Source organism: Aphidius gifuensis, linkage group LG2 (genome assembly GCF_014905175.1).
Source record: "Aphidius gifuensis isolate YNYX2018 linkage group LG2, ASM1490517v1, whole genome shotgun sequence".
In the NCBI taxonomy this organism is placed as follows: domain Eukaryota; kingdom Metazoa; phylum Arthropoda; class Insecta; order Hymenoptera; family Braconidae; genus Aphidius; species Aphidius gifuensis.
Window position 1 is genome coordinate 20,340,347 of NC_057789.1, and position 12,973 is coordinate 20,353,319.

General features: G+C 31.3%; 1 protein-coding gene across 2 annotated transcripts in view; it reads right to left on the reverse strand.

Moving 5' to 3' along the window:
• Positions 1 to 6,287: 6,287 nt before the first annotated feature.
• LOC122848042 (hydroxymethylglutaryl-CoA lyase, mitochondrial) overlaps positions 6,288 to 12,973 on the reverse strand; it is a 61,164-nt gene continuing 54,478 nt past the window's right edge. For both annotated transcript variants that reach the window (XR_006373435.1, XM_044145814.1), the window contains exon 2: positions 6,288 to 6,419. The gene's annotated coding sequence lies outside the window, so the exon portion shown is untranslated. The remainder of the gene's footprint in view (positions 6,420 to 12,973) is intronic.

The following is a 12,973-nucleotide window of genomic DNA, read 5'->3' on the forward strand; positions in this document are numbered from 1 at the left end:
GAGAAGCAGTGGCTAAGTAAAGATGTAGCTCGGAAATTAATGTTGCCAAATGTTGTTTTTTTGGCAACTGTAATTCCTTAGCTACATCTTTTCCTTAGCTACTGCTTTTCCTTGAACAGTTTATTATTTATCGAATAAATAAAATACATGTAATGTTATTTGAAATAAATAAAAATGTTCAAGGAAAAGCAGTAGCTAAGGAATTAAGGTTGCCAAAGAATTATATTTTAAGCAACATTATTTCCTTGAAACATAATTCTTTGGCAACCTTAATTCCTTAGCTACATCTTTTTCTTAGCTACTGCCTTTCCTTGGACATTTGTATTTTGAAAAATAAATTTACATGTATTTTATTCATAAAATAAATAAAAATGTCCAAGGAAAAGCAGTAGCTAAGGAAAAGATGCGTGGCTAAGGAATTACAGTTGCTCAAAAAATAATTCCTTATACCCACTCCAGTAACTGTAATTTCTTAGCTCCATCTTTTCCTTAGCTACTGCTTGTTCTTGGGATTTTTATTTATTTAATAAATAAATGACATGTATTTATCGAATAAAAAAAAAATTGTGGCATGAAGGTTCCACTAAAAAATCATAGGAGGCACTGAGAACGCAGTGTAAAATACCTCGATGTATGAAACCAATGATGTAAGATACAGTATCTTACATGGTATCTTACCTACCCAACACTGGTAAGAGGTGTGTTCGTCCAGCACCCGTATTCAGAGGATGTTCTCATTAGAGCGTTTTTTTTCCGATGGTGGCGCTTGTGAAGCTTTTCTATGTAAAATCTATATAAAAAGTTCACAAGCGCCGCCATCGGAAAAAAAAGCCCTAATGAGAACATCCTCTGAATACGGGTGCAGTTCGTTCACTTTTCACACCTGTTCACACCGAGCGTATGCAAGGAAGCGCTAGAGTCGTGCGGTCATTTAATGAAACTTTAGTAACTAAAATTTATCGTTATTTTCAGTCATTGTGTTTATTTTATTAATTGAATAATTTTTGTTCTGATGCGCAAGAACAAATTACCAATAATTGATGATTGAAGAGAGAGAAAGAGCTACGAAAAACAAATATCAATAAATAAATAGTGGGTTCATTCCTTTAATAAAAAATTTTTTTTCGTTTTGCAATTTCGCCCTGTAATACTGACTAAAAACTAAAAACAGGAACAACGACAAAAGTGATAAAATTCTCTATGCCATATTCCCATATATTTAATACTACTAGAGTGAAACCGTCAGAAGAAGTTCACGAGGTATGTTATGCGCATGCGCGAATATTGACGCACACAGAGACAAATTGTATGTCTGTGTGTACAAGAATTGTGAGTGGGGGAATGAAGCTGTTCACACAGATATACAATGTGCTTTTGTGTGCTTCCATATTCACGCATGTGCATATGGTTTCTCATGGTCTTCTTCTGCCGGTTTCACTCTATATTGCGCATCGCCTATGCTTTCCCATAAGTGGGCTGTGCGTATTTATTACGGTGCAGACAATCTCTCTGTCGCAGTCATACTCCTCGACAAAAATTTGTTGCGCATGTCCGAATATTCTGTTCGGTTCACACGCATACAATAGGTGCTTTCTTTTGTGTATTTATTTTTTTTCACTTTAATGCGCATGATCATGCACATGCGCATATTATGCTAACATGAGAAAAGAACAGTGGCGTCGAAACAAATAATTCTTAAAAAATAAGAATTAAAACATGGCTGATCCAGCTCCTTATGTCCTACGCTGTTGCAATCTGACTTTTTGCCGACTGCGCATTTGAATGCTCATGCGTGAAAATAAACAGGAAAAAGAATAAACACCCAAAAGAAAGCACCTAATAAATTTGTGTGCGTAGCCGAATGTTTCCGAGCTCCGACTCGAATAATAATTCGGACATACGCAAAAGATTTTTGTCGAGCAGTATGACTGCGACAGAGAGATTGTCTGCACCGTAATGAATACGCACAAAATCATACCCTATGCGCAATATAGTAGTATTAAATATATGCATATTCCAGACTTTACAGTTTACGATAATGTGTGATACAAGCTATAGGTAGGAAATTATTCACACCGAGCGGCAAGCGTATGCAGCGCTAGAGTTTTGCGGTCATTTGAAGAAACTTTAGTAACTAAAATTTACTAAAAATTCGTTATTTTCAGTCATTGTGTTTATTTTGTTAATTTAATAATTTTTTCTCAGACGCAAGAACAAATTACCAATTAATAATAATGAAAGAGAGCGAAAGAACTGGAAAAAACGAATAGCAATAAATAAATAGTAAATTTTAGTTACTACAGTTTCTTCAAATGACCGCAAAACGCTAGCGCTTCCTTGCATACGCTCCGTGCATACGCTCGGTGTGAATAGTGAACGAACACACCTGATGTTCTCATTAGGGCTTTTTTTTTCCGATGGCGGCGCTTGTGAACTTTTTATATAGATTTTACATAGAAAAGCTTCACAAGCGCCACCATCGGAAAAAAAAGCCCTAATGAGAACATCCTCTGAATACGGGTGCAGGGCGAAATTGCAAAACGAAAAAAAATTTTTTATTAAAAGAATGCACCCAGTAAATTTTAGTTACTAAAGTTTCTTCGAATGACCGCACGACTCTAGCGCTTCCTTGCATACGCTGGGTAATCTCTCAAATTGCACTTAAGCTCACAGAATGGAGAAAGTCAGTTTACATTATCGCTTTGGTCCCAATTTTTTTTTTCGTTGAAAACACCACCAATAGTATCCCTGTTTTTTTAAAGATTTTTCTGACCATTTATAACTCCTTAAATAAATAAAAATACCCCCTTAATATAGAGTAAACTGCAATTTGGACATAATTTAAAATTCTAATTTTTTGAGGGTGAATTCTGTGACCCGAAATAGGAATTGTGTAGAAATTTCAGAGGGGGCATCCTATGGGAACCTTGTTAAAGGCATGTGGCCACTAGCATAGTTTTTCGACCAAGTTCTATGCTACAGCACTTGTGTCACTATATCTAACTAGAAATTTACTAGAAAATGGCCACCGAGGACTATGTTGAAAAAATGCTGCACGCAGCATTTTTAGCATAGAACTGCGAACTTCACACTAGTTTTTTTTGATACAGCCAACATTAAAAAAATATAACAACAGTGGTTAGCGTTGTTAATAAATTTGTTTGTTTATATTTGCACATGTAAAATACATATATATAATGATTGACTGTCAAAATATCAAGTTGTCAACAAATAAGAAAGGTTATATTTTTATTTATCTTTTATGTGATTTTAGGAAAGTTGGTACAGCTGAAACAATTTCAAGAAACGATTAAGTTATTATTAAGGAAACGACGCCCTATAGCCGTCATATGTGAACTTTTCCTTCCATAGCGCTATGGCATAGAACTTGGTCGAAAAACTATGCTAGTGGCCACGAGCCTTAAATCTGTATCCGCGTTCATTCATTTTTGTAGATTTTAGAAATGTTTTTTGTGTAAATTCGAAAATAGTCAAGGCATGATAAAATTTGCATTGTGATTGAATATCATGAATCAACTGAGAAGCAGATTTTAAGCAGAAAAAAATGACTGATTCACAAAATCGATATCTCGAATGGTTTTCGAGATATCAAACAGCAAGAATTAGTTCTTTTTTTCGTTATATATTGACGATCATATTCGTAATAAAAAAACAAAAATTATATTCGATTATTATAGTTTCTTTACGTAGAAAACGTTAGTATTGGCAGAAATTTATTATCTCTAATATTTTTTCAAATATTCATGATTAACGGTAAGAAAAATCGATTTTTTTGACCATTTGAAAATAAATAAAACACTACAAAATATTTAGAATAAATATTAGAAATATTCAAAGTCAAGAAATGTTTCTTTTTGTTTAATAATAAAATTATAATCTTTTAATAATTATAGGCATATTAGATTTTTTTAAAAATTATTTTATTAGAAAATTATCATTTTTTGTTTTTTTTATGAGGTTAAGAACGGTTTTTTTTTATATACTTTTATTTCAAAACTAATACATTTAATCAGTTTCCCATGTATTTGGTATTTTTGTAACTCGAATGTAACTTGTAATGAAACCATGGGTGCATTCCTTTAATAAAAAATTTTTTTTCGCTCTGCAATTTCGCCCTGTAATACCGACTAAAAACTAGAAACAAAAACAACGACAAAAGTGATAGAATCCTCTATGTAATTCTCCAGACTTTGAACATTTACGATAATATCCTGTACAACCTATATGACAATAACAAGGAATTACAACAAGTAAATTCTCTTTTTATTTCAGTTTGACATAAATATTGAACAGTCATTTAGATAATTTTTCCAATAATTGAAAGCCAAAAAAAGTAATGTCATGTGCTAGTACTGCCACTACAAGAAACAGCTTTTTCCTATAAAATTTTTGTCGGTATTACAGGGCGAAATTGCAGAGCGAAAAAAAAATTTTTATTAAAGGAATGCACACCATGTATTTGGTTTCCCATGTTTCCAATTATTTTTTTTAACAAAATTTATTCAAAAAAAAAATCTAATATGCCTAAAATTATTAAAATATTATAACTTTAATATTGAACAAAAATTTTTATTAATAAAATGCTTTTTTTTATATTAAATACAACATATAAAAATATACTGTCGTACGTCTGTTGGAATTGTGTCGGAATTGTGTCGGATTTACAATTCTCACAGTCGTGTGTCGAATCTGTGTCGGAATCGTGTGAGAATTGCAAATTCTCACAGACGATTCCAATTATTTTTTTTGTCAAAATTTATTCAAAAAAAAAAAATCCAATATGCCTAAAATGATGGCACTTATAACATTTTATCAAGAAGACTAGAAATACAGGAGGACTTACTCCCTATCTCGCCTGTATATGAAAACCGTTCCGCTATATGGTCGCCGCATATTTGAGGGGCGCTAGTAGTACCCCAGTAACGTGCGCTACTTGTATCGCTTTTTTTAAACAATGCGCACAATACAAACATCCTCTGACAAACATCATGTGTATAATGCTCTATTAATGTTTGTCAGAGTATGTTTGTATTGTGCGCATTGTAAAAAAAAAGCGACACAAGTCGCGCACGTTACCGAGGTACTACTAGTGCCCCTCAATTATGCGGCGACCATATAGCGGAACGGTTTTTTGAGGCAAGTTCGTCCTCCTGTATTTCTAGTCTTCTTGCATTTTATTTATATAGATTTTACATATAAGAGCTCCACAAGCGCCACCGGTGGATGAAAAAAGCCCTAAATTGTAATGCCCTCCAGGGGTACGTTCCAAAACCTCCGTTCGGTTCGGTATATCAAAATGGCGGCGATTCTACCCAGCAGTCCAATTCACAGGGCAAATTTTTCACAATTTAGGGCTATTTTTTGCCGCTGATGGTGCTTGTAAAATTTTTTTTATATAGATTTTATATACAAAAGCTTCACAAGCGCCGCCAGTGGAGGAAAAAAGCCCTAAATTGTAATGCCCTGTGAATTGGACTGCTGCACCCGTATTCTCGGGGCAAAATTGTTCTCATTAGGGCTTTTTTTTCCGCTGATGGCGCTTGACAAAATTTTTTTTATATAGATTTCATATAGAAAAGCTTCACAAACGCCACCATCGAAAAAAAAACGCCCTAATGAGAACATCCTCTGAATACGGGTGCAGCAATTAAGAGGTGTGTTCGTTCACTTTTCACACCGAGCATATGCCCAGATAACCACATACCAGTAATCTACTGGTAGATACCGGTAATTTTCATTGGAAATCTACCAGTAAGACCTACCAGTAATCTACTGGTAGATAACTGGTAGGAACTACCGGTAATTCCTACAAGTAACCTACCAGTAGATTACTGGTAGTTCTTACTGGTAGATTACTGGTAGGACCTACTGGTATCTCCTACCAGTAATCTACCGGTAGATTACTGGTAGAAGATACCGGAAAGACTTACCAGTAATCTACCGGTAGTTTACTGGTAGTTTCTGCCAGTCAATTTATTCGCAGTTTGAAAACTAAAGATTTAGCTATTAATTGTATCAATATCAATATATGCTCGGTGACACAAAATAAATTCAAAGCATGATGATTGAACGTGAAATAAATGTAGAAACATATATAGTTTTGTGATGAATATATAATTTTATAAATAAATTTTTTGAATAAAATCTACATGAATAAATATATTGTATATTTTGATGAAAATTTTATAACATGGATTAAATATAATATAATTAATAGAACAGAAAAATTAATAATTTTTTGTAATGTTTTTTTTTTTTTTAAATGTTGATCTATGCTGCTCCGGCTGTTTTAGGTTTTTCACCCCTACGATTTTTGGTACTTTTGAATGCACATTGCATGAATTTGTTGAACTTTTCATCTGTAGGCTGACGTTGTCTAAAAATACGTGAAACAGCTTCTGAAAAACCAAAGAAGGGTGCTCAAATATTATTTTCTTTATTATTAATACATATGTAATATTTTTTTTTATAACAAAAACTTCCAAGGAGAAGCAGTAGCTAAAGAATTAATTTTGCCAGGAAAATTATGTTTTAAACAACATTAATTTCTTAGTTGTTATTTCTTAGTAATCCATTTATCTGTAAATAAAACACATGGAATTTTATTATTTATTAATTTTATTATTTATTAAATTCCATGTGTTTTATTTATTAATAATAAATTCCATGTGTTTTATTTACAGATAAATGGATTACTAAGGGGAAGATGTAGCTAAGAAATTAATGTTGCTTAAAACATAATTTTTCTGGCCACATTAATTCCTTAGCTACTGCTATTCCTTGGAAATTTTTGTTATAAAAAAAAATATTACATGTATTTTATTTATTAAATGAATAAATAAATACCAAGGACGAGCAGTAGCTAAGTAAAAGATGTAGCTAAGGAATTAATGTGACTAAGGAATTAATGTTGCCAAAGAATTATATTTCAAGGAAATAATTCATTAGTCACATTAATTCCTTAGCTACATCTTTTCCTTAGCAACATCTTTTCCTTAGCTACTGCTTTTCCTTGGACATTTGTATTTTTAAAAAATAAATTTACATGTATTTTATTTATAAAATAAATAAAAAATGTCCAAGGAAAAGCAGTAGCTAAGGAAAAGATGTAGCTAAGGAATTAATGTGACTAAGGAATTAATGTTGCCAAAGAATTATATTTCAAGGAAATAATTCATTAGTCACATTAATTCCTTAGCTACATCTTTTCCTTAGCTACTGCTTTTCCTTAGCTACTGCTTTTCCTTGGACATTTGTATTTTCAAAAAATAAATTTACATGTATTTTATTTATAAAATAAATAAAAATGCCAAGGAGAAGCAGTAGCTAAGGAAAAGATGTAGCTAAGGAATTAAGGTTGCCAAGAAATTATCTTTTAAGCAATTAATTTGGCCTAAAACATAATTTTTTGGCAACCTTAATTTTTTAGCTACATCTTTTCGTTAGCTACTGCTTGTTCTTGCGATTTTTATTTTTGTGATGACTAAAAAATATATTTCATTTTTCGAAAATAAAAATCCCAAGGAAAAGATGTAGCTAAGGAAAAGATATAGCTAAGAAATTAATGTGGCCAGAAAAATTATGTTTAAAGCAACTTCAATTCCTTAGCTACATTTTTTCCTTAGCTACATTTTTTCCTTAGCTACATCTTTTTCTTAGACATATTTATCCTTCAAAAATTAAATTACATGTACTTTATTTATTAAATAAATGAATTTATATATAGGACAAGCAGTAGCTAAGGAAAAAATGTAGCTCAGGAATCAATGTGGCTAGAAAAATTATGTTTTAAGCAACATTAATACCTCAGCTACATCTTCTTCTGGGACATTTTTGTTTTAAAAAAAATAAATTTTTTTAGCTGCATTTATACTTTAGCTGTATGCCGTAAAATATTAATTTATTCAATAATATTATTACAATTAAGGGTGATATTTATTACCGCAAATACTCTGATGCTGAGGCTTTCGCGTTTATCAAAATGATTTACCAGTAATCTACCAGTAGACTACTGGTAGTTGATACCAGTAATTTTTTACCGGAAATTTACTGGTAGATTACTGGTAATTTCTACCAGTAATTTTTTACTAGAATTCTACTGGTAGATTACTGGTAGTTCCTACCAGTAATTTGTTACTGGAATTTTACTGGTAGATTACTGGTAGTTCCTACTGGTAGTATCTACCAGTAGAATTCCAGTAATATACTGGTTGGAAATTACTGGTAGGAGCTACCAGTTATCTACCAGTAGTATTTACTGGTAAGCTACCAGTAAATTACCGGTAGCATATAATCCTACCAGTTGTGGTTATCTGGGTGCACGGAGCGTAATGCGTATGCAAGGAAGCGCTAGAGTCGCGCGGTCATCCAATGAAACTTTAGTAACTAAAATTTACCAAAACATTCGTTATTTTCGATCATTGTGTTTATTTTGTTAAATTAATAGTTTTTTCTTAGACGCAAGAACAAATTACCAAATAATAACAATGAAAGAGAGCGAAAGAACTGGAAAAAACAAATAACAATAGATAAACAGTAAATTTTAGTTACTAAAGTTTCATTAAATGGCCGCACGACTCTAGCGCTTCCTTGCATACGCTCCGTGCATATACGCTCGGTGTGAAAAGTGAACGAACACACCTAATATATACGGAAGCCAGCAGTCCAATTCACAGGGCAAATTTTTTACAATTTAGGGCTTTTTTTTGCCGGTAATGGCGCTTGTCAAATTTTTTTTATATAGATTTCACATACAAAAGCTCTACAAGCGCCACCAGTAGAGGAAAAAAGCCCTAAATTGTAATGCCCTGTGAATTGGACTGCGGGTAGGGACATTGAGTGCTTACGTGCAATCGTACGAACGCAAGCAGACAAACCGAAGTTTGCGTACTTGCAGTCGTACGATCGCAAGTACGCACGCAAGAAAAAATAATAAAAATCAGCGCGCGCATGGTTAATCCGCCACATTATTTATTATTATTATGTTCCGCCAATAAATAATAATAAACATTGCTCCAAACCTATAGGAGTATACTCTAATATTGATATGAATTTAAATTTGTATAAATAAAAATATTGATTTCTTGATTTAAAAAATCTCATTAAAAACTTTTTAATTAATGCTGTAGCAAATATCTGCTCTATCTATGATTATACAATATTAATTATGGAAACAGATTATGGTGGTGCTGGTATAATTGGAATTGGCAAGGTTGATTATGATAATGTAGTTGAAGACGAGAATAAACTATCGCCGAAATTATCACAGGAAAAGATTAAATCAATGAATTCAATCTAGCATTCTTAACAGAGGAATAATTGTGATGAAAATATTAGAAATAATTATAATTATCATCATTGTATACCGGCCACCTCAGACAAGTAGCTGAAAGATAATGTAATTGTATAATGAAATTATATAATATAATTGTAAATGAAAATAAATTTTTTATTATCAACTTTTATCAAAATTATCTAAAAATACAACTCTTATTATGAATTTTTTTTTTTACTTTTTAAAAATAAAAGAGACGTTTCATGCGTTACTTATAACTTATAAGTACAATATCTTCACCATCTTTTTCTTAATATGAAAGACCAGTTGGATTTAAAATTACATTTAGAAAATCACTCAATTTTAGATGGCTGTTAACTTCTTTGAAGATAATGTCAATTTGTATTGGTTGTGGCCACAAATAGCTTTCATCGTTCTTTACCGAAAAAAACAGATAATAAAATAATGTATAGTAAATAATGAATAAATGATAGTTTTAAGCAATAGTATTTAAAGAAATATTGACTTACGGTGTAACTAAGTCACTGAGCTCATTTTTAAATAGTTTTGTGTTGAACTGTCTACCTAAAGAAGTTCAGATGTTGAAATGATTATGCATGGACACAGCTGTTGACAGCGTCTTAACAATATCCCAAGCACATACATTTATTATGATAATTTCCGTCAATCGTGAATTATTAGGTATAAATATTGTATATTATCCAAATTGTTTTCACCGTCTTATCAATTTAAACAATATAATTCGATAAACAATTATCACTGAATATGACAGACCATACACAAACCATTTGTTTTGATTTGTTTATTAATAATAATAACAATATTAAATATAATATGGCGAATAATGCATGCGCGCGCCGATTTTTATTTTTTTCTTGCGTGCGTACGTGCAATCGTACGATTGCGAGTACGCAAACTTTGATGTTTTCTGCAGTCCAATTCACGGGGCAAATTTTTTACAATTTAGGGCTTTTTTTTGCCGCTGATGGCGCTTGTAAAAATTTTTTTTATATAGATTTTACATACAAAAGCTTCACAAGCGCTGTGAGTGGTGAAAAAAAGCCCTAAATTGTAATGCCCTGTGAATTGGACTGCTGTGTGCGTTCGTACGATTGCACGTAAGCACTCAATGTCCCTACCCGGCTTCCGTAAATATAGGTACAAAAGTCCGCCATCTTGATATACCGAACAGAACGGAGGTTTTTCAACGTACCCCAGCACCCGTATTCACAGCAGTCCAATTCACAGGACATTACAATTTAGGGCTTTTTTCCTCCACTGGCGACGCTTGTAGAGCTCTTGTATGTGAAGTCTATATAAAAAAAGGCTTGAGTTGGAATGGCTTGAAGTTAGAGAAAAGAGATCGAGTAATCGAATAATCATTTTAAATTGTTTTAAATGCTGTCCTCCATGGCTGTTTGATAAAAAAACTTTTAATGATAAAGTGTTCAAATGTAATGGGTTAAAAATAAAATATTATTTGTTAAAAAGAGATATAATTTTCATAACTCATTTCTACCTACAATGTAAACTAGATGTAATAACGTATAATAACAATCGAAATATTGAATAATATGAAATATAATAATTGTTGTTAATAAATAAAGTAAATTGAAAGTACATTGATTAGAATAAATATCATTTTTCCTAATAAAGCATACATAAGTATGTATTGAGAAAAGCACGAATTGAGAATTTACATAATTCTTTTTAATGGTAAAATATCATAGATGAATGTGTCTCTAAAAAAATCATCAAATCTTTAATAATGAAAAAAAAAATAAAAAGATTTTTGAGAAACTCATTATCATGTAGTTAGCAGTTTGATAAAAACTTACAATAAAATAAATTGTCAAATTTGTAAAACTTGAGTTTTATGAAAAAAAATTTAAAAAGTCGATAATGAAGAATTTATTATCTATCAGAAAATGATTTTATCGACCTCTCAAAAAAAATTTTGTTGTACGAGTGCGTACTCTATATAAGCAAATATGTCTGATCCTATTGAAACTATATATATATATTAAACAAACAAAATATAATATTCGAGTTATTTATATTAAATTCGGGTTAAAAAAAAAATATTTTAATGATACATACTGAACCCTGGAATTTCATGCCGGAGTAATTTCTCCGCCACCAACCTCATGCCGGAGTAGTTTCTCCGGAAATGGGCCAAAAACGGAGTAATGCCGGAGAAAGCCGGAGTAATGCCGGAGAAAGCCGGAAAAAGCCGGAGTAACGGCGGAGAAATATTTCTACCAGGGAAAATAAAAATAAATATAAAAAACAATGATGATTGTAAATAATAATATTAGCAAGACCTGTAGATTCCATATATCAGGAGACTCGGTAGAGTCTCGACTCATTTTTTCCCAGCGCGAGAGATGTTACCGGGTAATTATATAAATAGGTTGCGTGTGTATGACGTCACAATTCTTTATTTATTTAATAACTCCTTAAATATCAATTTTAAATTTGAAGTAATAATAGTTTCCTTATCAATATTGATGTTTCCCTATCCAATAAGCCTATCCTCGAATTTTTCCGATGAATAATAAAATTGATACAGTACCCCGTAATAGCCGGGTCACAGTTTTGACTAAAAAATATTCTTCAAACTTAAAAATGCTTCATTTCGTCGCGTTCTCTTTCCCTCTTTAATATTGCCGGTCTGATCTCTTCGTTTATCTCTCCGTCCTCTTTTATACATGCATCGGTGCTATGTCTCCAATTTGTCCAATTTCGAAATTCCAAAATTTTAGCAAATTTTGTCAATCTTAATAAATTTTTTCTTTTGATAAAATTTGTCTACTTATGACAAATTTTGTCAAATTTTGGCAATATTTGACAAATTTTGTAAATTATAATAATTTTTTTTTTTGATAAATATTGCCAAAATTTGTCAATATTAGGCAATATTTGTCAAATTTTGTCAATTATAATAATTTATTTTTTTTTGAAAAATTTTGAATACATTTGACAAAATTTGTCAAAATTAGACAAATTTTCTCAAACTTTGCCAAATTTTTTTTAAACCGTTAATTTAGAAGAAACTATATGAATTTGATAATTTTTTAAAATTTATCTATAAACCGTCAAATTGTTACCTTCTTTGCTACTGATGATATTAATTAATTAGAACAAAATAGAAAATAATATATTGATGAATGTTTCTCGCATGCAGGCATGTAATGTTCTGTTAGTATATAGAGAAGATCATATACCCATCACTCATATGGTAATATTGAACAGATAGACAGATTTCTGTAGATGATGTGTTAAACTTATGAAAATGATATATAACGGAAATTGGGTACATATGTACATAGTATGATTATGCAGACAACATAACTGGGTTTTTTTTTTTTTTTCAATTCAAATAATTTTAGCAAAATTTGTCAAATTTCGCCAAAATTTGACAAAACTAGATTGTCCGTAAATTGAGGAGTCCCAATTTCCTCTCAAAATTTGCTAAATTTTGACTAAATTTGACAAAAATTGACAAAATTTCTCATAATTATTTGACAAAATTTGACAAAATCTGACAAAATTTGACGAATAATTTTTGACAAATTTTGCCAAAATTATTTTCACCAGGGCATGAACTTGTTGAAAACTAATAAAGCTTTTTGTTTTTATTGTGACATTAGTTTG